We start from the raw sequence: 25,871 nt of genomic DNA, 5'->3' as shown, positions 1-25,871 counted from the left end.
CTGAATGATCACTAAGGTCTCTTTTAGCCCTAACAGTATGGGTGGGTATTCAAAGATCTTTCATGAAATAGTTTTCTCTTTTTTTCCTGTTATTAAGATGGTTGGGGAGGTAGGTAAAAGACAAAGTATAATCTAAATTCCATTAGTAGTAGTGGTACCAAATCTGAAAAGCTATGGGGATGGAATTTTCAAAGATCATTAGACCACCTACTACCAGTGCTATGCATATTATAGGTTAGAGAATTCCCAGATTGGATCAACTGCTTGTTAGCAGTTCACCTCCAAGCCTCCTTAACAAGTTTCTTCTCTATTGGAAAGCCTTAGGTTGCTATTTTTCTGCATCCTTTTGGGAAGGTCTCTAAATCCCTTAAAATGTTCTAGCATTTCAATTAAATTTCAAGTTATAAATAATTCAAAATGGTGGATGAAACAAAAAGGACACATAGTATATTTGATTTGCAATAGTGCTAGTCACACATGTCTATTTGTAAGACTCACATGAACAGTCTGTCCTACCCATCTCTTTACTTATTCCTCTACAAAATCGGAATATCCATTCCCTTTGGGCCCAGTGACTCAACTCAGCAGTCAACAGAGTGTGGATTGTGAAAGGAAAGTATGGATGATCAATTTTCAAATAATGAAGAATGGACAATAGCAAACTAAATGTAGAAAATTCCCTTTCTTTAATGTTTGTTGTCTTATACTGATATTTTTATAGCTGTCTCATTCCAATTAATCCACACCTCAGGAGGGGGTCGGGGTATGTGACATTTAAAAGAGGGTTCCCATACTCCATTCTAATGAAATAAAAGTAAATTACTATTAAGGCCAATTTGCAGAGGTTTAATTACAGAATCTGATAGATATTCCCTTTAATGTCTTCTCCATGAGATTTAGCTGGTAGTAGTGCTATCTTTTAATCTGAGCATAAACTATACTAAGTAATGGAATAACATTTGAATAACAATTTCTTTCTCCAGGAATCTCAAAGCACCCTACACATATAAATCAGACTAATTTACAAATTAAGCTTGCAACCCAAGAGTTATGCTCTACTCTTTGCTCTCTCTCACCACTCATCTCCAATCCATTGACAAATCCTGTCTCTGCCTTCATAACATTTTTCATATATGTACCCCACACTGACACCATCTTGGTATAAACCTTTGCCATTTCATTCCTGGATTACTGAAATAGTGATCTCCCAGCCTCAAGTCTTTCCTCATTCAAGTCCATCTTCCTTTCAGAGTCAAATTAATCTTGCTAAAGCACAAGTTTGACTGTGTCACTACCTTTCCCCTCCACTATTCAATAGATTTCAATGGCTCCCTATTACCTTGAGGATCAAATGTCAAATACTATTCCAGTCCCTCATAACCTGATTTCCTTCTACATATCCAGTATTCTTCTACGTTGCTCTCCTCCACATACTCTGAGATCCAATGACATGTGAATTTTTGCTATTCCTTGCACAAAACATGCCCTTTCCTGATCCCATGTGTTTTCACTGGCTTTCTTCCATTGTTAGAATTATCTCTCCTCATCTTCATCTCCTAGCTTCCTTCTAGTTTCAGCTAAAATACTGCCTTCTATAAGTAGCAATCTTCCAAACTACTACTCTCCCTTCTCCCTTAAAACCAATGCCCTTCCTCTGTTGGTTATCTCCTGTTTATCTGTCTACATATTCTTTGTACAAAGTTGTTTTCATGTTGCCTTCTTAATTAAACTGTAAGCAGAGAGCAGGATTTTTTTTTCTCTCTTTCTTTGTAGCCCCACTACTTAGCACAGTACCTGGGATATAATAAATATTTGATAAATGCTTGCTGACTGATTAAAAAAACTAAGAAGAAATGGAGAAAAAGAAAGAGGGTTGGTATGAATTGCCAATGCTTATAGAGAATTCAGGACAAGAAAGGTTACACTAATATTTCCTGAGAAAGAAAAAAATTATATAATAGTGACTGGCTCCCCACCTCTGATTTCAGCCTAGCCTGTAAAAATTGTAAAGGATGGTTAGGCTCAGAAGTCTGTGATTCTGAACTCACAATTACCCTTAAGCTCTACCTCCAGAAGTCATGCAATGACTTGACTTGACAACTGGCCTATGTTTCAGGGCAGAGGCTGAGTGATATTGGGCTTCCATATGAGACTATTTTATTTTTATTTTTTAATCTTCATGCCTAGCACAATACCTAGATATATCAGTAATACTAAGAATGCATTTTCTTGTTTCCTTCCAGTCAGCTCAATTATTTCCTTTTGCATAAAGCTTTTCTTCAGAACTCCAGATCTTAGTGATATTTTAAATATTTTTAATATAGTTATGTTTTTAAAATATATATATATATATATATTTTGTATAGAGATAGGTACTACATTTGGTTTTAATTGGTTCAAGGAGTATCTAAGTGAGAAAAAACCCTCTACTAATGAATTCTGATACATACTCTGTAATTTATAGTCTTAGGCAGCTATCTAGAACACTGAGAGTGATTAAGAGATTAATCAGGTGAGAGCATTATCAATATGCCAAAGCTATAACTTGAACTCATGTCTTGCTATTCTGTGTATTGTCATTGCTGAACAACTTGCTCTTGCTGAATGTAAGCTTCCTGAAGGCAAGAATTATCATTTTTGTTTTTTCAGCTCCAATGCCTAATATTGTACCTCGTAACAGTAGAAGCTTAATGTATTCTTTTTAATTGATTGATCCACTCTTCCCTAAAACTTAAGTAGTGATATGGTAATGTTAAATTCCATACTTTTGAAAACTAGCTTATTAAAAAAACCAGACACTTTGTAAGGATCCAGCTTTGATCGTAGAACCATCTCTGAGGTAGGTGGGGCAAGCAGACCTTATTACCTTTATAGCAAGTTAGTGATGGAGCCAGGACAAGAGCCCTGGTTTCCAATACTTTTTCTTCCCATTGCCTCCCTAAGCACCAATGCTTAAGGTACTCTGCAACCTGTGGTCAGCTAGAAACCTGGCACAAGTTAACCAGAAATAGACAAATGTTAACAGATAGCTGTGGAAAAATGCCACAGGCCAGGGAAGGATTTTTCTATGTGGAATCATTCTATATTATGCTCCCTTACTACCAGCCAGCACTCTGAAGTCCTAACTTCATAGTACTATTAAGCTCTGCTCATTATGACTCATTTTTATTGCATGGCCTCATTATGTGACGAAGCCTGTGCACAGAGGCCAGAGTGCCGTAGTCTCTGCCATCATTACTGTAGCAGAAATACTGCCCTTCAATCAGGGATACTGCTCCATGGATATTAATTTCCTTGCTCAGAGAATGATGACCCAGTAAATATTCTCCGGACTTTCTCCATTTCCAAAGTACAGCTGAAATTTCTTTAACTAGAACTCCTTGGATGCAAGAATTGCAGGCCCCAATTGTTTGCTCAGTTTGTCTCCAAAACTAGTGCTGCTTTCCTCCCACCAAATTATTGTGTAGATAGTTTGAGTTTTCTCATGTGCATATGCTATTTCCTCTTAATAGATTATAATTTCTTTGAGGGCAAGGAATGTTTTGCTTTTGTCTTCATATGGTTGAAGTCTATTGTAAATAAAAGTATACTTTTAAAACACAAGGCTATGCAATTTTGTCAAATTATCCATGCATATGTTTTGAAAATAAAAAGCTTTATTTAAAAAGTATACCTTTAAGTTGTGCTTGACACATAGCAAAGTTTCTCAAAAATGCAATCTGTAGTGAAATACAATCTGAAAAGATGACACAGTAGGTCATAAGTATCCAGGTTCTCTAGGTTTCTTCTATAAACAGACAAAAAAATCACCATGAAATAAATGTAGAGTAGCAAAAAAAGAGGTAAAGCAGTTGTCCTCCTAAGATAACTTGAGAGGACCTCAAAAAAGACAGTGGTCAGCCTGCACTATGTTTTCCTTTGTGGAGCATAAGGTCTCGGTCAGGGGTGATATCAACACAAATAATCATGATACATGATAATATAAGATAAATGAATCAAAGAGTTCTTTAAAAATTTCTATATGAGGTCAGAATAGAAAAGTTATTATTAAGGTCATTGCCAAGGCTTGAGATCAGGGATCAGAGAAGGATGTCCAAAAAAAGTGACATTAGAGTTGGATTTTAAAGATAGGGCAGAAATTCAGTAGGTAAAGAGGTATAAGGAAGATTCCTCTAAACATAGGAAACTGCTTGAGGAAAAATAGATCGAGTCTGACAAAGCATTCATGGATATGAGTAATACAGAGCCCAGAAGAAGAAGAAATCTAAATAAATGTCTTACTTGGAACCAATGAATGAATAATACCATGGTCTTGGTGGTCAGCCATCGTCCCCATGGCCCATGAGGCTCTCTCTGGCACCTTGGCCCAGGTTATAGAAAAAGCACTAGACTGAAATGGGTGCTAGTCCTACTTATACCCTAAGTAGCTTTATGACCTTGAGAAAAGCTGCTTTGGGTCTCAGTTTCTTTATTTACAAAAGGAAAGAGTTGCTTTAGATATTTTCAACAGTCCTTGCCGATTCTATGAGATAAATAAAAAGTACTTGAATGATACATGGAAATTTTTGCTCTTTGGAAAATGACGACAATTATTATGTAATTACATCCAATAGAATGTTAACTTTTTGAAGTCATGGACTGATTTTACCTTTCTTTGAATCCTGAGAGCTTGGTCTAATATTCAAAACATAGTAAGGGCTTAAAAAATGCTTGCCGGTGGATTGATAATCTTTCTCCCAGTAGTTCATGATGCATTGGAAGATCATATTACTATTGATGTTAGTCTCCATAATCTAAGGAAGGCCTAAAAAAAAAAGGAGTCTGCCTCTCTTTATCTCTTGGTGTTCTAACCAATCAATCAAATAATAAACATCAGGTAGGTAATATGGATTGTATTATTCCCATTTTACAGATGGGAAGCTGAGACTAAGAGAGGTGAGGTCCTAGTGCTTCTAAGTGTTACAAGTAGAAGCTGAAACCAAGCCTTTCTGATTGCAAGCCCATTCAGTACAGTGTGCTGCCTCTGGCAAGTTATCTCAGCACTCTCTTAATGAGGTGATATCAGCTGGGGATGTTAGCAATCCATAGATCAGTAGCCATGAAGATGAGGGTTGGTGGGGGTAGGGGGTTGGAGTGTCTTTAATTCTGGCACTGACCCCATCTCTCCTCCCTAGATTTCTGAATTCATTGGCTCCTGTATTTGGCTTCCCACTGGTGATTTAAGTTGAAGAAATAGGCCCAGAGGCCTAGTGATAGGAACATCTTTTTCTATGAATTGAAAAATAAAATGACAGTAAGCAGCCAGCAGATCCCAGTTCACAATGAAGTGAATATCAATGTCGGTGGATGTATTGACCTTGAAGTTTTAAAAGGCAGAACAAGAATTCTCGGGGCACATTATTACATATATTCTGAATGTCTTCACTGTATAAAGCAGAAAATCAATCCATTATGGACATGAGCATCTCTAGTGTATAGGGTTTCCTTTAAAACAAACATTCTAAAATGCAGGTGAAACATTGTGCTGGAAGAAAATCTATAGCTGTTCTCAGCTGTGTGAAGAAGAATGACATTGTCCCTGACTCATCAAGGAGCACTGGATTGCATAGCTGGGATCTCCTGCAAGGAACAGTGAAAAGTCATATAAACTAAAGAATAGTTCTCAATTTTAAATTTCTGTCTTAATCTTAAGGAATACAATAATCTGAGATATAAGATCTCTAAATCATTATGAAACTTTGGGGAACTTTTCCAGCAGAAAAAAAGGACTGCTTCTCAAGTCAGAGGATGCAGGTTCAAATCTTCTTCTGACACTCACAATATTATACAAATCAATGAATTTTTTACGTCTCAGTTTCTTCATTTGTAATCTGAGGGGTTTGGACTGTATGGCTTCTGAGGTCTCAGTTCTAGCCCTATGATCATCCAGAAAGATTCATTGTTTGTATATCTATGCTTTTCTATCCATGGATGTCAACAAATATATCTTGTTTCTCATGTTTATCACATCTGGGGTGGAGGAGAATATGTTAACTACTAGAGGCAGGTTGTATAGGTCAGCTAGATGTCTAGGGCACTAAATTAGTTCTTATATGTAACTCAATGTAATCTCACTATGGAAATGGATAGAGTGTAAGTAGGTTATGGAGCATGGATAGAACTGTGGAGGGCATTGAATCTGGCCCCTATCTTTTATAAGTGAAGAAACTGCAGGGAAGAAGGAATTCAAGGTCCAATCAAGGGAGAAGGAAAGTTTGAGACCTTAGATCATGCTAAATTAAAAAGAGCTGCACAGGATGTCTAATTCGTAGGATCAGATGCAGGATAGAAAGAGAGTTCAGTCTTGAGTCTGTTAGTCCCTTAAGTTAACAGATGAGGAAACTGAGTCTTAGAAAAGTGAAGTGGGCAAGCCAAAGTCACACTTGTGAAAAAGAGAAAGTAAGAATTATGTCTAGATGATCAAAGATTTGGAGTTGGAATGAACCTATAGGGGATCATTTATTTTAATGGCATCACTTTTTCAGATGAGATAACAAAAACGATGAGAAAGTGATGAAAAAACTCAGAGTAAGTAAAAAGAAGCCAGTATTCCAATTTAGGTCTTTTGACTTCATTTTGGAATTCTTTCTGCTATATTATTTGGCAGCAAACATTCCAAAATAACCTGAGGAAAATACAAAGGACATCACAGGTTTATGAAACAATTATTTTTCTGGGACACTGTAGTATAGCCATGGAAGGAAACTGTTATTAGATGACCTCTAATATTCATGTCTCTTTAAAGTTTTTCCTGAAAAACAGATTCCACTGCCAAGGAGATCAACAACAGAAAGGTTCCATATACTCCAAAGCATGTATGGCAGCATTTTTTGTAGTAGCAAAGAACTGGAAATGAAGTAAGGTCCATTGATTAGGTAATAGCCAAACAAATTATGGTGAATAAATGTAATAGAATATTACAATATTCTATAACATCAAACATAACTGTGTTTTCTATGATGAATACCAAGAAGCATGAAAAGACCTATATGAATTGATGCAAAATGAAGAAGTATGAAAACAGTATACATAGACTATGATAATATAAGTAAAAAGAACAAGAACTAAACAATCAAAGATGAAAATTATAGAATGATAGTAATGAAATTTAGTCCCAAAGAAGAAGAGATAATGAGAAGACTCTTCTATCTGCTTCTGCTATGTAATAGAGGTGGGCAGATTATGGGTATGAATCACTTCATATGTTGGTACATAGAATGGTCATATACATCCATGCATATATAAATAGTTAAGTACATACATGTGTATGTATAAAAAATATTGGTAGCTTTAGGCTGTAGCTCAAATCAGATTTGGAAGATGAATATTTCTGACTCCAGGCCCTGCCCCACCTATTGCTGTTATTTTCCTGTATTCAAATCTTGCCTTGAAACTTGCTAGCTGTGTGACTCTGAGCAACCATTTCACCCTTTTTGTCTCAGTTTCCTTACTTGTAAAATGAGTAGGAAAAAGAGATGGCAAACCACTCTAGCATCTTTGCTAAGAAAACCCCAAATGATGTTATGAAGAGTCAGAAACAACCGAAAAATGACTGAATTGTTCACTTTTATCACTAATTTCAGCTGTGATCTAAAACCTATCAGTAAATATTGCCAGCTAAGTGCTAAGGGCATTGATGGGATAGAAGGTCATTATTACCTAAGGGATAATGAGAATATTTAAAGAAGGATGTGACACTGGGGTTTGAACTAAATATATACAAATGCATAATTGAATCTAGGGAAAGTTGCCACAAAAAGCATCAAAAACCGTTCTTTTCTGGATCTTCATCCAAGTCATGCCCACTAAATTTGAGGTTTTCTAAGGCTTGGTCCTAGGTCCTCTTATTTTCTCTTCACATTATTTTACTACGTGATTTCTGCAGCTGCCATGAATGCAGATGATTCACAGATTGATATGTGTAAAGGGTAGATGTAAAGGGTTGAAACTCAGTTGATGCACTGAGTACTTAAGACTAATTACCGATTGGACAAAGGGAGAATCTTTTCCTAACAGGTAGACACTTAATAGCTGTGTGATCCCAGGCAAGCCACTTAATCCTGCTTGTCTCAGTTTTCTCATCTGTAAAATGAGCTGGAGAAGAACATAGTAAAATGACTCCATATCTTTGCCACAAAAACTATAAATGGAGTCACAAATTCTCAGACATGATTGAAAAACAACTAAATAACATATTAGTAGGTCTAAGATCACCCAAACTCTTCCATCTTAACTAGATAACCTATCAAAAAAGATCTTAGATTGAGCATGAAATGTCTTTGAAAGTCATACAAGAGTTTTCCTGACACCAGGTCTGACACTCAATCTACTGTGCCACTTAGCTGCCCAAAAATGGACTAAATTGACTTAATTTTAAAATGTGATAGTACTTATCTATGAACTGAATTTTATTTATAATGTACATTGATAATAGGCAAAGCTCAATCAGAATACCCTACAGAATAATTATAGCACTTAGCAGTGAAAATACTTTGTATACTTTGAGTCTTATAATAATAGCTCTAGGAAATAGAAGGAAAGCATTATTATATCCAGTTTACAGATGAGCAAATGAGGATCAGGGTGGTAAAAAAACCCATCCAATATCATATAACTAGTTAGTAATAGATATAACCTTCAAACATAGTTCTTTTTACTTCCAACCTAGGATTCTTTCCATAATATTATAATTTGTTTTTAAGTCATTTTTAGTTGTCTACAACTCTTGATCAATTTATTTCAGGTTTTCTTGACAGAGAGAATGGAGTGATTTACCATTTCCTTTTTCAGTTCATTTTACCTGTGAGGAAACTAAGGAAAACAGGATCTTCCCTGCCCAGGGTCATATAGCTAGTAAATGTCCGAAATTGTATTTGAACTCAGGTTTTTCTGACTCCAGGTCCAAAACTCTCTTCAGTGTGTCACCTGGCTGCCTTGATACCACAGCTATTCATTTAATTTACTTACTCTGGATGACATTTTGAGATCTCTTTTATCAATGGTTCATTTTTTTTAAATTTTAAGACATATTGTTCTATGAATTCCTCTGCCTTTTTTGACAGTTAAGGAAATCTGAGTGCAAAGGTAAAATATATTTGATGCCCAACTAGCACATAGGAGTTACTATGCTAGTGATACAATCAAGGTCTTCTAGTTGGAACATGAATTTAAAAGGAGGGAATGTGATGTCTTCAACATAAAAATCTCTCTGCCCTTCACTTTTCCTCCTTAGCCCTCTGATTTCATCTAAATAAGCTTGGGAGACTTCAAAGAATTTCATGTTTGTGTGTTTATCTTGGGTGTATATCTTAAACCAATATTATGATTTAAAGCATGACCAAGGTAGCTGCTGAAATCTTCTAAAATGATTTCTGGCACAAGGCAAGATATACCTGGCAGAGCCAAAGCCTGGGAAAACAGAGAGTTGAGCAGCATTCAGGCTTACATACATTCCAAGAATATATTTTTTTTCTTTCCTCTTCATTCTTAACAACTCTTATTAATCATTTCAGAAATGTGTAGTCTCCTGACATTTTTACTATTATAGACTTGACGAAAAGGAGGTTTTTGATGTCCTAGAATGCCTTTTTATGTAGAGTTGCTCCTTTCCTATTGCACTATTACTAACACTGAGGGTAACCTTTCCATAGGCAGAAAAGAGTTTAATTTAAAATTTTTTTTTAATCCATTGAAGGTAGAACTGGTAATGAATTCTTGTTAAGAAATTGGGGCTCAGTATTCAAAACATTAAACTAAGATGAAACTAGGATAGGTAGTAAGCACAGCTATTAGTCATCTAAAAGAATTTCCTAAACGATCATTTAGCTTTTTATATTAGGAGAACCAAGCACTGCCTTTTTATTAGCTCTTCCTCCCAACAATCTTAATGCGAATGAAGGAGTGGGAGAAAGGGAGGAAGGAGAAATGAAACCGTAGCCTGGGAAAATAAAAGCATTTATGAGATCATACAACTAGTTTGAGGAGTTTAAAACATTAATAGGATTGCTGGTCTACTTTGTCATTTAACTATGAAACAAAATGAATTCTACATATGACTGGCTAGTATTGTCAGAGCACCAGCTATTCCAAATCTCTTTCGTTTTCCCATGTTCTCTGCATGAATGATCCCAAAGTGTCTAAACTCCATCAGGTTACAGCCTATGAATGAAGGGGAAACAAGCACATTTGCCCATTTGTGTCAGTACAGTATATAATCTGGATCTTGCAAGGTGGCACATTTTCTCTGGGCTTTTCTTTTCCTTCTGACATTTAATTCAAGAAACTTGCTGTGCTCCAAGAAGTACAACCAGGTGTTAATGATACAGAACCAAAAGATGTCCTCTGAGAATCTGAAGAAGTTGTCTGGTCTTGGATATACCTCTGCAAAATAAGCATAAGAACACATGCCTACTCTTTCTTTTGTCCCTGTATTGTGATGCTTGAGGATGATTGGAGAATCAAGGATGGCTCTCTTGGCTTGGAGAAACCTTATATGACATCCTATCAAAACAAAGTGAAAACAAATTATATGATGTTTTTGGATAGGGTATATTATAAAAAAACTTAACAATGGGTGGGATCATAGAGTTATCTCCTCCAAATCTCTTATTTTACTGATGAAAAAAGAAGTGACCTGCTCAGTGTTATACAACTAATAAGTAACAAGACCATGATTCCAAACCTAACACTATTTTCATGATGCCAGATGTCAGTCCAGTCACTTAGACAATATCAATGAGTGTAGGTTGAGTTCCCCATAAAAGCTCCCACCTGCTATAGCCCAATCTCATTTGTGACCCCCTCCCATTCTAATCTGAAGGTGTCTAAACTAGTTTTCCCTGCAGTACTTTAAGAGACAGAAAATCTGGATAGCTTCCCTTCTTGAGATAAAAGGTGAGTTTTGTTTAATCTCGGAAATTTTTTTGCAAACTCCCTTCTATCCTGGAGGAGGCAAGGAGCTGTCCAACCATGAGGATAAAATCTTTCTTGCAAAGAGATGCTTTCAAATAAACAGCCTCAGACAATGACAGTCTTTATTTTTCCCCCAGTCTAGAGGTGAATGCAGGTTAGCACCTCAATAGTCACTCTGGGACTTGGGGGAGCAAGAAGCCAGGGATAATGAAGACTAATTTTAGTGCCTGTTTGTTTTGCTTTTTCAGCATGCCAGGGAACATTAGCAGGGATATTGACTTCCAGATTATTAAAGGGGGAGAGACCAGGAGAAAAGAAGAGTGAGTTCTGGTACAAGGTACAGTTCACTGGAGAGGGAAGGAAACCTAACAACCTACTTCTTCTACCCCCCTCCTGACCCCACTCCAGGAACCATCACATTCTTCAATGAGTATCTGGGGAAACATCAATGCCTAAAAAGACTGCCATAGTGGAGAAACAGGACACAGTGAGAAGAGACTGTCTACTCTCTTTCTCTATCTCAGCTTTCTCAAGCCTCTTTGACCTCTATCATTTTACCCATCCCACACCTATCCCCAGGGGATCCCTTTAATACTCAGCCCTTGAGCTCCATCAAATGATATTGACTGTCTAGGGCAGGGACTTCTAACCTAGGGACCTCTTGGAGGTCTGCAGATAGATTTTAAGAGTTTTGTATTTTTTCTTCCAAAATATTTTGATAACAGTATTTCAAAAAAAATGGTTTATTTTTGGTAATGTTATTTATGTTACACATTTAAATAAACTGTTCTGAAAACGGGTTCACAGGCTTCACCAAAATGCAAAAGGTATATAGGACATAAAGAAGGGTAAGAAGCCCTGATATAGCAAGTTACCGCTTAGTTGTAGCTTATAATGTCAGTGATTTTCTTCCCCCTCTTTGAATACATCTTCCTTTCTCAATAGGCACCTATGGGCTTTGCAAACAGCAGTTCACTGCTCCGGGTTATGGGCTCCAGTCTACAATACTGCCTACCCAGAGGAGGAAGGGAGACAGTGAAGGCTGGACAGCTCCAGTTTTCTGCTTCCCTGGATTACCCTCCCTCTATCCTTCTTTGCAAGCGCTGCTACTGCCACCATCAGGCTAAGCTTTAAACTGAAGATCTGGTCCAGTTTTAATATTCCAAAATACTTAGCCTGCCTTCTGTGTGGTACAAATGACTAAACAAACCCCTTCCCCTCCGCCACGCCCCACTTTGCATCCCCCCAGAATGTTGTTTCATAAGCTTAGATGCAGAGAGACCCTTTGCAAGGAGAGTTTTCTAGCCAGCCCACTGTTGAAATGAAATTGACTGTGAAAGGGAAAGCCAGAGTCTGGAGCCATGAATCCAGGACTGGACAAAACCCTGGCCCTTTGAGATGTAGGTTGGGGACATAGTAAGGGAACAACAAGACTATAGAATTCATAACTGACTTAGTGGTTATTTCTTTCTTGCCCCCGAGTTGCTTTGGTATTCATGAAATAGGTAGGGAAGGATGACGGTTAGTTCCATTTGTAGCTGCATCCTGCTAGGTACCTAGGGAAGAGATTTAGGGTTTTAGTTCTGCACGTCCCATGTAATAAGTCAACCTGGCTGGAGTGTATTCTGAAGCTGTCATAGCTCCCAGCATTGCCAAAGGTGACAGGTGGACTGTCACACAGTGCCAGAGTCACCAGTGACACACACATGCAGATGACAGGTAGAGATGGAAATCCGAGTGTAGCAGAGAACAAAAAAAAGAGAAATAGGTTTTTGCTGAGATTGACAAGAGATGGTGGTGGTGGTACATGGGCTGTGCCAAAAGCCTTAGTCACAGCTACATGCCCATACCTTCATGGTTCCACTCAATGCCTTGGACAACTAGAACTCTCTCCTAATTGCTTTCTTTAGGTGCTTGTGTTTTTTTTTAAAGGTGTTTTAGGACTTATTTCCTTATTCTTCCTTCCTTTTATTGGAAAAGGGAGTATCCCCTTCCTGTAGTCTAATTGTCTGGACAGACCACACTGGCAAGCCCATAAGCCAATCCTTCCAGAGTGGCCAGAGCCCAAACCTCTCTATTCAATTAACCCTGCTGTGCCAATGACTGAGTTGGGTGATGGAGACAACAAGAACTGCCTGAGAATCACAGGGCAAAGCAGGAAGAGACCATAGATGGATTCCCGGGATGGAGAAGCCAATTTTGCTTTCCAGTGCCTTGAATACTGTGCTTTTTCAACCTTCCAGAGAATTGTTTGTACCTGTAAACTCATCACACTGACTTTGTGCCACTGGTCTAGACTTTTCACTGGTCTTGAATTTTATCTAGCCTTAAAGGGGGCTAAATCATCATCATCATCATCACCATCAAGCATTTTCCTAGCATCTATTTATGCATGAAAATATGATAAACAAATAATATAATTTCTATTAAGTCCCTAAGGTTTCTACCTTCTCTAAATCTTCTCTTTAAGCACTTACAATTGAAGGCATGAAAATTAATAGCAGCATACATGCATAGGACATATAGATGGGAACAGGACAACAATGAAACTGGATTCAGCCATAAACAGCTATGGAAAATTCAACTTCCCATTTTCTTTTAAAAGCAACAACGACAATAACAAAATGTCACCAATCCAGCTTGCCTTGAAGGCAAGCACACTGAGAAAACAAGATGGTAACTGAAACCAAAGCAAAAATTTAATTAAGATAATGCTCCACATATTCACAAGGGGTTTAGCTGATGCTGTAGACTTACCCAGTCTCTTCAACAGTTTCTAATTTGGCCACTGGGCCACATAACCTTCAATTCCCTAACAGCCTGGATCATAAGGTTATTATCTCAGCTTCCTTTGGGACATAAATAGCAATGTGTAAAGGTCATTGAGATGACCTAACCCCTCCTTTTTTTCCTGTTGGCTCCCTATTTTAGGCAGCTCTCTTCTCTGACCATCTTCCTCAAGTGGCACAAGAAATCTGCCAGATTCCACTGCTCCCCACGTAACACAAGAATTCTGTGTTCCTGACTTCTGATCTTTATTCTCCCAAATATAAACCTTCCTTCTGCTTTTTTTATGGCCTTCCACCCCCATCATGGCTCAATAATAACCCGACAAGGGGTTATTTTCATACACTTATACATTTTAAGTACTCATCCAGGATTTTTCACACTCAAATAAAAAGTTGGGAATTCAGTAGGACATCTGCACAATGGGCCTTTTTCAAGGAGGTGTAGAAAGATCTAGGCAAAGTCAAGTTCTTCTCAGAGAAGTGACACCACAAGGTAAAAAAAGTAAAGAACAGAAATAGTGGAAATTATAGTTGTCTGTGCTGCTGATTCTCATGTCTTTTATTGTCCTTGACCTGAAGCTTTGGAATGGACAGTCCTAAATTTAAGTGAAATTCTACTTGCAGATAAACCACAGACCAACCAAATCTTTCCCCCAGCCCATGACATACACCATAAAGAAACCAGTGCTATGTCCATCATGATCAATGACAAACAGGATCTCAGTTTCACCAGGAAGATCGACCCCCTGGAATCACTAAACAATTTCATAGTACTTAAGGACAAAGACCTTCTAAAGCAGGATCCTGAATTCAACAACAGTCACAATTTCCTAAGAAATGCCGTAGAATCAGACTAAAGGAAATAACATATATCCACATTAACACTGGTTCAGTGATCTTAACTTTTCACCAGGTGATACAAATCGTGTTGTCTATGTGATAAACTAAAGTACAGTATGAAGAGACTCGTTGGTGAGTTTGACTTGTATAGAGAATGCCTCAGCTAAATTCAGGCTCAATAAACACATTTTTAAAAATAAAATGATAGCAAATTAGGGGGCTAAATTATTTGGAAAAGTGTCTCAAATAAATAGATTTGACTTTGCCTTGTATGTAGACTCAAGTTCTGAGGACAGCAAAAGTATCTCCTCCCCCTCAATTCAGACCTTTGAAAGACAATAGATATTGAGTAGTTTTGATTCAGATACTAAGCACTATTCTATTATTTATAACAGTGTGTGTGTGTGTGTGTGTGTGTGTGTGTGTGTGTAAGTGGGATTAAAGTTGATACCTCCCAGAAAAGAATCTTTCTTGATTCTCTAGAAACTTCTTTGAGAAAAAAACCTGATAAATGCCCCCAAAAGATCAAGTTCTTGAAATGATTCTCCTAAGAATATATTTTAGGCCACCCTCTTTTGACTGTTCCCAAGAGGATTCTGGCCCTGTTTACATCCCCTCACTCCAGAATACTAGCCGATAACTATGTGGGAAACAAAGATACCTTCACTGACAAGTGATTCAGGTCTTTTCATGTTACCAAGCAGGCCCACTTGATGGCTAACATTTCTTTAAATCTCAGAGCTGTGTTGGCTGTTACTAAAACAATGCACACCTCCAAAAGACTTATTTCCAAGCAGCTTATGCTAAATTGTAGCTAGATATAAAGAAAACACTTATCTAATATTGACATTTACTGACTTCTAGATGTATACAGCCAGAATACTCATTTATGTCAGGGTGAACAGAGAATAAAAAGGAAGAGGACAAAAAATGAAATTGTGTACTCCTCTCTTTTCATGAATTAAAGTGAATTAAGGAAAGGAAGCATTTCCACAATAATGGGACTGTCCAGGAAAGGTTCCTGATCTTGTAACCCTTTCTTTGTTGTGATATCTCAAGTTCTGAGACAGTGGTGACAGGCTGAGACTCTGCTATCCCTGGCTCTATTCCTTCTTGAACGAATGCTTACAAGGGGATACTGAGATAAACACTGGTGACCTCACTGACATCCCTGGGAATGGCAACTAGTTTTCACTTTAGATAAAGTGAATATACACCCCCAAGAAAGAGTTACAGGCATAGGACTGTTCCATGAGCCCTATAGCCTACTATTATGAGCTCATGTATATGATGAGGTCACCCTTTATAAAATCTTCCCATTAAACTCAGGGACTACTCTATTGAAAATTTGAATTAAGCTGACCATGTTTCTCCAAAGCCGTGATAAAATCCCATTTCTCCTTCAAAGTCTGGGATGAATGCAGCATCTCTTCATTTTCTGGCTAACTTCAGAATTACCAGTGCTGTTTCTGTTCTTTTAGCTAAACTTCATATGCTTTCATTTCTAGTTAACTACAACTCATTATACGCCTACTAACAATTGGAAAATGACCCCCCCCCCAAATCCATCTCTTGTCCTTTATATTCCCATCTTAATCTGGCCCACTCTTGGTTCCTTCCCTTTCTGTCTATCAGTCTTGGGACAATTGCTTTTTTTCTGGTTCATTTTTCAAAACAGTTTATCTTTTTATCTCCTTGGAAAAAAACTGTTCTATAAATTCAAAGTATCATTATTATTGTTGTTGTTATTATTTAGCTATTGAAATCCTTTGAATTATCTCAAGATTATTCATGTGCTTTTTTTGGACCTGCAATACAATACTGCCTAAGTCACCCCTACCAGGCTGAACAAAAAAGAATAAATTGTATCTTCAGGCCTAATCTCCTGCTTCACCCTATCTCCTGCTGGCCCTCTCGCTCCCAGAACACAGGCACACACCATGCAGAGCAGTTGTTTGGTACCATGCCTAGCTAGCTACAGCATATCAATGAATACGATCCTCCCTTTCTTGCCCAGGAGGAGGCTGGCTGGGCATCCTCCAAGCAAATGTGGAGGAGTGAGTCCCACCCCACATCCCCCTCTCCCTCCAGGGATTCTCCTCTTCAGCCAGTACTAGGCTTTTGTAAGGGGGGAGAATCACCGCAGGCAAAGTGGCACTCCATACCCCCACACACAGAGAAGGGAGCTGGCAAGGCTACTCTCCTACCCAACCCACCCAGCCCTTCCCCCAGGCTCCCTTATCAGGCACCCTTCTTTTGAAGTCCATGTGCCCTTGGTAACTATGCAGTGACCTTAAACTCCTTTTATAAAGAAAATGACTCTCCCTTTCCTGGAAAAGCCATCACGCAGCAGGGAAGGACAAATCATAATCGGAGATATAAAAACAAGAAATTATACTTGTTTTATCTTTTCAATATGACATTTCTGAATAATAGCCAGTGTTTTCAAAGTTTTTGCCCTCTCCCAAATCCTTTCTCTAAAGCTCTTCCATCAAAGACTCTACAACTTATTTTATCTTTCTTCATTTTTCTTGACACCTGTGGCATCCACACTATACTTTTGGAGGCACTCAAAGGAAGCTCTCTAACCTAATTCTATGTGCTCCTCTTAGTTACAGAAGGACTTCTAAAAGATAGAGGACAATAAAAAATATCTTGAATATGGAGCTCTCAATTCAAATCTTGGCTCCCTCACTTACTAATTATATAAAGTTAGTCAAGTCACTTCCCACCCTGGACCTCAATCTCCCTATCTGTTAAATGAGGTGGAATTGGACTATATGATCAGTAAGATTCTTTCCAATTCCAAATCCTTTGATCCTCTCTGGCTTCAATTCTGTAAAATCTTAAAAATGAGGGAATGGGACTAAGATAACATCAGAAATCCTTTGTGGTTCTGAATCCATGATCCCATAATCTTAAGATCAGAAGTCATCAGGTTTAATTCCATACCTATAACCCCTCTTTTTTCTGGCTCTAGTCTTAGTCAAAGCTCTCTCCACTCCCTTCTCCAGCCAGCTCTCCTATCTCAGGCTTTCTTCTTCCTCCCACCCTTGTTTTTAATTCCAGCACTATCTGGGACCATTTTTCTTTATTCTCACTGAGACTGACTCCACATCTAAATTTCCACATGAGATTTATGACCATCTAACAACTTCTTTGAGAAGTCACTACACCCACTAGATTAGTAAGGATAGTTATCACCTGAAATGTTTTTTAATTTCTTAGACTCTTTCTAAAATAAGTAGAGATGAAACCACAGAAAAGTCGTTCAGATTGCTCATCCAAAGCAAGGACTATTAATAGATAAAGTACAGATTTTTTACTTTCCAAATGAAAACATAATACAAGTTTAATTAATCCAACTTGAGGGCCTGTGACCCCAAAGGGGCTACAGCCTTTGCAAAAATTAAATATATTGTGACATTTTCTGCTATTAGTTCAATTCAATAAATATTTATTAAGCATCTACTATATGCCAGGTATTATGCTAGGCTCTGGGGATACAAACAAGACAGAGAAAGACAGTTCTTACCCTTAAAGCTTACAATCAGGATGGGGGTGAGGAGCATGGGAAGGAGTGAGGGAAAAATTGTTACAGAGAATACTAGAATCCAAGTGATAGAGGTGGGAGGTGGGAGAGAGAGGGTAAAGAAAAACCTTTCCTTAAGAACATCTTATGTAGATCATGCCAAGTTCTTAACTCTGTAAGGCTCCCTGAGCTTTCTTACAAGTTGCAAATGATGGAAGGTAGGAAAGTTTCAGTTCTATATTCTCCCCTTCCCTCCTCCTGGCCTTGGACATTCAGGAATGGGCATATGAGTAAGATGGGCCAATAAGAAAGATCAAGGAGGGGAGAGTTGTGCAAGAAGGGAAATGATAAAAGGGCTAAACAAGAAGTTCTAAATTTAAGGTTGACGAGAATCAATTTTTTTTCACCCAGGGCAGAACATGCCTCTTCTCTGCAGGAGGCAAATTGTGCCGTGACATTATCAGGCTCTCTACAAAGCATCGTGGCCCTGACAGCTGAGGGAAGAGGCAGCCCCAGCAAGAAAGAAATCCACAAACACAGACATACATTGGCAGCTCTCCATATCCTTGTTGGGAGCTAGTCCCAGGGCTGTTGGCAGCAACCAAAAGTGAAGGAATGCCATTTATTCTTTCTACTGTTACCTTAAGAAAAATAAATAAACCATGGATCCCAAGCAACCTTAAAACTTTCAAGGCATGTTGCCACATTAGATCATTGCCTTTAATTATGTTTTAATTTCTCCTCTGTAAATGGTTGTAGGGAAAGTGGATAGACAACAGACAATTTAAGATTGGAGGTGTGATTGAAATCTTTGAAGAGCCAATCTGTTTACAGTACTACCTGAGAAGCTTTAGAAAGCTATTGAAGAGAATTATGTTTTGCAGCCATATTCCACCAAATGAAGACTAGGAATGAAATCATTGAACAGGAAATGGAAGGGGTTTATACCCTCAGGGGCCTGTGGTCACACACAGGTGTCCAATGTGAACTTTTGCAGAACAGCAAACAGATCTGTCTACCTGGTTGCCTGTCACAGCCTGGGAAAAGAAGCCCACAAAAAAGCATTTTGGGGACATTGTACTCACCATTACTCAACCTCAGTGCACTTTTCTAGCATGACATGTCAGGAAGAATGCCACAGAAGAATAGGCTCTATTTTTGAGTGGGTGATTGATCATAGGAAGGAAAACTCCTGTTCATTGTCCCATGGAAGAGATTTGAAGCCACGTAGACTAATCCTCTTGAGCCCTTTTGGAATCTGGGGATAACTACTTCATAAAAGGAGACTATGTGTAGCGATGCTATGGAGTTATGGAACACAGAATAGGAAATGGAAAAAAAAAGATAAAATCCAGTGGTAGTTAGAGGGGTGCTGGGTAGCATTGTGGGATTCATATTACCAAAAGAGTATCCATGATATGAAAAATATCTATAGATCAATACAAATAGATGCCCCTTTAAATAGTCAGTAAGGAAATACATAAGATATGATCAACAAACTCCTTATTCCAGTGCATGGAAGCCATGTGTCCCAAGAGGCTTCTGAGATAACCAATTGGAGCACTGGCTTGAAGTAGCTACCTCATTACAATTCTAGTTCTTAGGGCTACGAAGCTCAGTTAAGAGGAGAAACTGAAGGAACTCTTATTCTCTGGCCTCTCTTGTCTGGAAGCCTTCATTCAGCACTTGGTTCTAGGTTCTCTTGGCTAAGGACCCACTGGGCAGGGTGGGCACACAAAGCCCAGAGCACTTAGAAATAAACAAGGAGCTATGAATTACATAATGCCATGATTCCTTCCTGCTGCACTCACGGCTGAGGAGAGATGAAACAGCGGCTGAGTGCATTTAACCTTCTGAGGTAAACATTCTAAACATCCATACGAGGCAGCGGCCGAGGAGCTCCCTGTCAAGAAATGAATAAGCAAAGTAGCAGTCACACACTCTCTAGTGATTCAGGCAAGCGGGCAGAACGGGCTCCTCGTGCCATTCTCGAGCCTAGATTCAAGCTCCCAAGACACAGAAGACAATAAGAAAGAAGCATTTGCCCCACATAAGGTAACTGGAGGAGAGTACTGGCTTGTTCTCAGAGCGTTTGCTAGGCAACTTTCAGAGTAAACCAGTAAAGGGGCCAGATTGTGTATATATGTACATATATCCACAGTTACACCCTCACTCACTCACTCATTCACTCAGGAAAGAAATAATCTTCTAAAATGGTAATATCCCAGAAGCTGCTTCTGTGCCGTTGTTCAGAGATAGTTCTTACTCATTCAGCCTGAAAACTCCAGGCAAGACAATTTCTCTTCCTGTGGCTGTAGGAGCCTTTGTGATGAGTAGAGGACCATTTGAATGTGTATGTATTTGCACACACATGCACTGTGTAGCACACACACACACAGAGCTCTCATTAGAACTTATTAGATCTAAGTGGAGCGTGAGCTAAGACGCAGATAACAGGAAATATCGCACTATGAATAACAACGGAAAGGGAGCAGGAGGTAAGCTCGGTTTTGCTTACATTTGGTTTCTCCTTGTCAGGAGAAGGAAGGGAGGCATGCTGTTATGTTTGCAGAGCCGAAGTCATGCATGGCAGGCTCTGCTTTCTCAAAAACTTTTACCCTTCATTTAATCAACAGATGGACTTGCTCGGTTGTATATTTTCCCCCGAATGGGAGTCCTGTCCTTCTAAGATCTGAGCTGGCACTGGCGCTGGCCTTGCGGTGCCACAGATGGCACTGACGGCTTTGACATTCCACGGCTCTTGGAAGGGACTGCTTGATCTGCTCCCTTCAAACACGATTCTCCAGGTGACTTCTCATGCCTCCTGGGAAGGGAGCTACCGCGGCTGCCTGTGGCCAAGCCTCCCCTTCCTGCCATCCCCCAGCCCCCCAAAGTTCTCTCCAGACCCTCGGAGCGAGCTTCCAGGATCCGGCTAGGCTGGGCCGCCGAGAGAGAATGCTCGCTCCAGGGGGCTCGATTGCGTTTAAGACAGGAAAAACGTGGCCCTCGGGCTCAGAGCCCGGCACCACCCTGGAAGCACTATTAAATCCAGGGCAAACCAGGGCAAACTCTTTTACACAAATCTTTTTGGTAACCACTGCAAATGACTCCACCGCACGCTGGCTCGTGCAGGAATCGCAGCGCCTTCCGGCTCCTCTACAACCACCCCGCGCGCTCTCCCTCACACTCACTCTTCCCCTGGAGCTCCAGGGCCAGCTGAAATAGCCATCCACACAAAACCCCCTGGCTGCGATCTTAGGGGAAGGAGGTGAAGAGAAGTTCAGAGGGGAAACGTACGCCTACACACCTCAGTTAGCATCTCCGGGACCTAAAGGACTAGCGATTTCTTTTGCATGGGAAAAGGGTGGGTTTTGGTGGTTTTGATCATTTTTTTTCTTTCTTTTTTCCTCTTGGGCATTGACAAAAGAGAGAAGAACGTCCCCCTCCCCCCTCTCCCGCCTTCTCTCTCCCTCACTTTCAAAGGGAAGAAACAGTAGCATGTTGTTGCATTTTAAAGGGAAAAGAAGCAGTGCCCTGTTTGAATCTCTGCCTGCCTGGCAGTGAGCGGCGCATCCATCAGTTTGAGTGGCCAATGCCTTCCCACATCCCTGCCCACTGCCTCGGTGACAACCCCGCCGCCGACTTTCTTTGCAACTCAGTAATGCATCCGTCCTACCTTGGCTGAAAAGGAAGAAGCAGACGAAGAGCAGATCAAGCTGGAAAGGTTTCATTCCTTAGAGCGAACCGAGATGAAAGCAGGAAGAGGAACTTAGGTTTCAGTTAGTTTCTCTTCTTCCCGGGCTCTCTCGTCTTCTGTCTCTGTCGCTTGTCCTCTTCCGAGCTCCGAGATCATCTGTTCCCCCGTCCGTCTGTCTTAGTCTGTCTCTGTGCTCTTGCAGCCAGCTGAAGTCGAGTCGCCTTTTTCAGCCGCCTCTGGAAACCTGGATCCTCAGTAACGTACACACTCCTTGCAGATCCATTCTCAGCCTCTCAGCATCCCAGTCATACAGCTTCCTCCAGCAGGGCTCCTCCCACAGCAGTGAGTGAGGGAGAGAGAGGGTGTGAGTGACTGAGTGACAGCAGCTCCTTTCACTGGGGCTGGAGGGGTAGGAGAAGGAGGTGGGAGAGAAACAGGTCATAATTAAAGAGGAAATACTGGTTTGGTGGGGAGGGGGGAAAGGAGCTAAACATTGTGAGGGTAAGGGAAAACAAATGTTTTCTTTTCTTTTTCCCCCCAAGGAGGAAAAGATTTGGCTTTTGCTCTTGCAGTGGGCACACACACACACACACACTCACACATTTTTTAAAAAATCTCAGGCTGGGAATGTGCCTCTGACTTTCTGTAATACAACACAATGTTGTTTAATAGGAATGAAATAGATGATAGCTATGTACACATAAGTGTTCTGCCTCGGCAAGAAAGAGGGGAAGCAGAGTAGTGTGGAATTGTGGCACTATGTGTGTACTGAAGGCAGAGAGAGAAAGTATGCAGAGATCTGTGTGTGGGAGAGGGGCACATCTTTAGATAGGACTTTGAAAATATGTGCAGCATTAGAGGCAGAGTGGTTTAAGAGATAAGAAGCATTCAAGATTCTTCTTTCTTGGGAAGAATCATACAGAAGATCACAGATTCTAGAGCTGGAAATGGGCTTAGAGGACATTTAATCCAATTTTACAGATGAGCAAACTGAGATGCAGAGCAATAAAGTGACTTGCCAAAATCATAGTGCTCATGCCTGGCAGAGTCAGGATTTGAAGTTAGGTCCTGCAAATAACTGCAAATTCAGCATACTTGCCAATTGTACCACTTTGTCTTTGTAAAGTTTTTAAAAAAAGATTGTATGAGCAAGATGAGGGACTTTATTGGGTTTTCAGCTACAAAAGAAAATGCAAAAGAGGGAAAGGAAAAACATCCAGATTTGTTTCTTTACCTCATTCTCTTCACCACCCCCCCTTTTTTTTTTTTTTTTTTTTTTTTTTTTTTTTTTTTTGTGCATTTCCTAGCAAAGACCTGGAGGGGAGCAGCCAGTCTTTTGATTTGGAGTTTCTCTCAGAAAGAGAGCTAGGTTCCATTACTTCTCTGAGCTTATTCTTTGCAAAGGTGTTTTGAGTTCCCAGAGCCAAGGGCGGATCAAGGTCGTAGCACAATTCTACTCTAGTAAAAACCCTTTGACCTTTTATCATTGACCAAATATCTCCTCTTCCTTTGTGGTACCAGATTAGGAAAATTCCTAAGTCTATGTGGTTTAGAAGCATTTGTAAGTGTTTTTCATGTTTGGAGCATCATCCCAGGTGAGGTTTGGGAATTTAAAAAAAAATAGAACACACAGAGTCATTCTTTGAAAGCACTTATCTTTAGGTAAGTTAGCAAAATTGCAAACATGAAGTAATTCTTAAGAATCTTAATTGCAAAGCAAAACATACTGAAAAGTAGGGTAGGACTGGAAAGTTCTATGGGGACCAGGGGAGTTATGTATCTTGATTTGTCCTATCCCATTCGAAATTCAGACCATTAATCCCCTCAGATCCAAGTGCCTGGGTAGGGCTTTTAGGTCTCTCCTCAATAGTCCCACATTAGCATTATACACTTAGCCCCAGAATTATTCAAAAGACAGCATAAACTGTATTAATTGGAAGCATAAATTCTGTTGCTAGGAACTCTTGAGGCTGGACCACAAAGCACTTTCCAAAATACCTGAGCCAAGCTAGGAGAACTCTAATCCTCAAAGTAAAAGACAATTGGCTGCTCTTCATCAAAGGTTAGCAAATTAGTAAAACAGTGTGCTAAGGTCAATTCTTCTTTTCTCAACATAATGGTTTGTTTGCTTGACTCAGTTCTGAAGAGGGTGTTAGCGTGTCAAAGAGAGAGTTAAAACAAACATTAGCTTTGGGTATAAAAGAGTAAACTAAGAGCAAAAGATAATAGTGAGGTGGTCCTCTGGAGCCTAAGACAAAAGTGTCTTTCATCACTTAAATAAACTGGGCCAAGAAAGTAATCATCAGCTCAGCCTTAAGGTACTGGTTTGAAGGGGCAAATAAATATTAAATCAAATTTTGGGAATTAGCTGGATACATTATAATTTTATTTAGGAGGTAACACATGCAAGAGATGGCTTTTATGAATAATTTAAAAATGTCAACATATGTAAATATGTTTAGCCATAGGCTGAGTACCTATTTGGGTACATATATGTATATTTGTGCATAATTACACACTGATAATAGTATTTTGTTCATTTACCTTCATTTTTCTCATTTGACCTTCATGAAGATCTTAGGCACAAGTATCATCATCATCATCATCATCATCATCATCATCATCATCATCATCATCATCACTACCACCACCACCTCACTCGACTTTTATAGTGGAGGAAATTGAAATTCAGAAAGGATAAATAACTTGTTCTCAGGCTTTCAACTATGGTATCAAAACCTAAACTAGAACCCATATCTTTGGCTGCAAATCCAGTTCACTAACTTTCCAGCCACCTGTGGCAAGAGTTGTCAGATCCAGCCCATATTATGGAAGATGGTGGGATTGGGCTCTGGCTCTAATTTCAAGGAGGGGGATCTATAACTAAATCCTGGACAATTAGTTTTTAATCCTATTACATGTGAATTGCACCGTAAAGAGGCAGTGGGACAATAGAGAAAGAAGCGAACTTGAACTTGGCATCACAGTACCTGAGTTTGAAACACTATTCTGTCACTTAGAAATGCCTGTGCGGTTGGGGGCACCTTTTTGGGCCTCAGTTTTCTCATCTATAAACTACAGGGGTTAGACTAGAAAACTCTAAAGTCTCTTATAACTCCAGACTGGTCTATGACCACCAGATATTACTTTTTGATTCATGGTTTATCACTTAGAAATTTTACTTATAATTTTGTAATCTCTATAGAAATTCTTCATTGGAATAGGGCCCAGAATTGCTTTGGAGGAAGATTGGGGGGCAAGGGGGGAGAGGGGAAGAAGGAGGTGAGTATGGGGGGGGAGAGACTTCTCGGTGAGAGACACTCATGGAGAGGAGATACAGCATTAAAAAAAAAAAAAATTTACAAATTGCAATCCTCGGAGATTCACTCACTGATTCCTCACTCGCCCAAGTGTTTCTCTCCCAGTCCCATGGGGTGGGGATGGGGGAAGCTAGAAGAGGGGGAGAGCGCCGACCTACTCCACTCTCTCTCGTTGGCTTCCGGATGGGCTCGGATGTACCCCCGCCAGCTCCGGTCCCCTCAGTCTCCTTTCAACCTCGATGCCTCCGGGCTCCGGCAGAAACCCAATAAACCGAATTTAAGTGATAAGCTGCTTGCCTCTAAAAGGGCCAGGAGGCATTTCAACCTTGAGTGCCGGAAAAACCACTGCAATTTTCGACTGACAGCACCTGGGAAAGAAGGAGAGCGTGGTACCTGAAGGACTGGGAGGCAGCGCGGCTCGGCGCCAGCCCCGACAGCGGCCACGCCAGCCCGGGCCCAGGGCAGCCGGGGTCCTCAATAGACTCACCTTCTGCACGCTTCGGGTTAAACCTCTGGCTCTTCCATGTGTCCGCGCTCGTCTCCCTGCTTCGGACCGAACGCGAGAAGGGAGGAAGGAGAGCGGAGCCGAGCGGTGAAGTAGAGTGTAGAGCTGCTCCACCTGATGGAGGAGTGAGCGGGGCACAGGCTACAGTGCGGAGATAACTGGTCCCAGCCCCTCCGGGCAGAGGACCAGCGCTGGAGAGAAACCACAAGTCTTAGACTAAGCAGCGCTGGGCGGAGGG

The 25,871-nt window shown here is 40.0% G+C and overlaps 1 long non-coding RNA gene across 2 annotated transcripts; it reads right to left on the bottom strand.

Moving 5' to 3' along the window:
* On the bottom strand, positions 1 to 25,871 carry LOC141563151 (uncharacterized). Of its 2 annotated transcripts, none has more exons than XR_012488348.1 (3): positions 25,616 to 25,871; positions 25,283 to 25,496; positions 1 to 22,209 (listed from the first exon to the last, which is right to left on the bottom strand). It is a non-coding gene; the product is annotated as an uncharacterized LOC141563151 (long non-coding RNA). The 2 variants fall into 2 exon arrangements; XR_012488349.1 differs by having other exon boundaries at positions 25,287 to 25,496.

The sequence above is a fragment of the Sminthopsis crassicaudata genome, chromosome 3 (genome assembly GCF_048593235.1).
Source record: "Sminthopsis crassicaudata isolate SCR6 chromosome 3, ASM4859323v1, whole genome shotgun sequence".
Taxonomy (NCBI): domain Eukaryota; kingdom Metazoa; phylum Chordata; class Mammalia; order Dasyuromorphia; family Dasyuridae; genus Sminthopsis; species Sminthopsis crassicaudata.
This window is presented reverse-complemented; position numbering and strand designations above follow the sequence as displayed.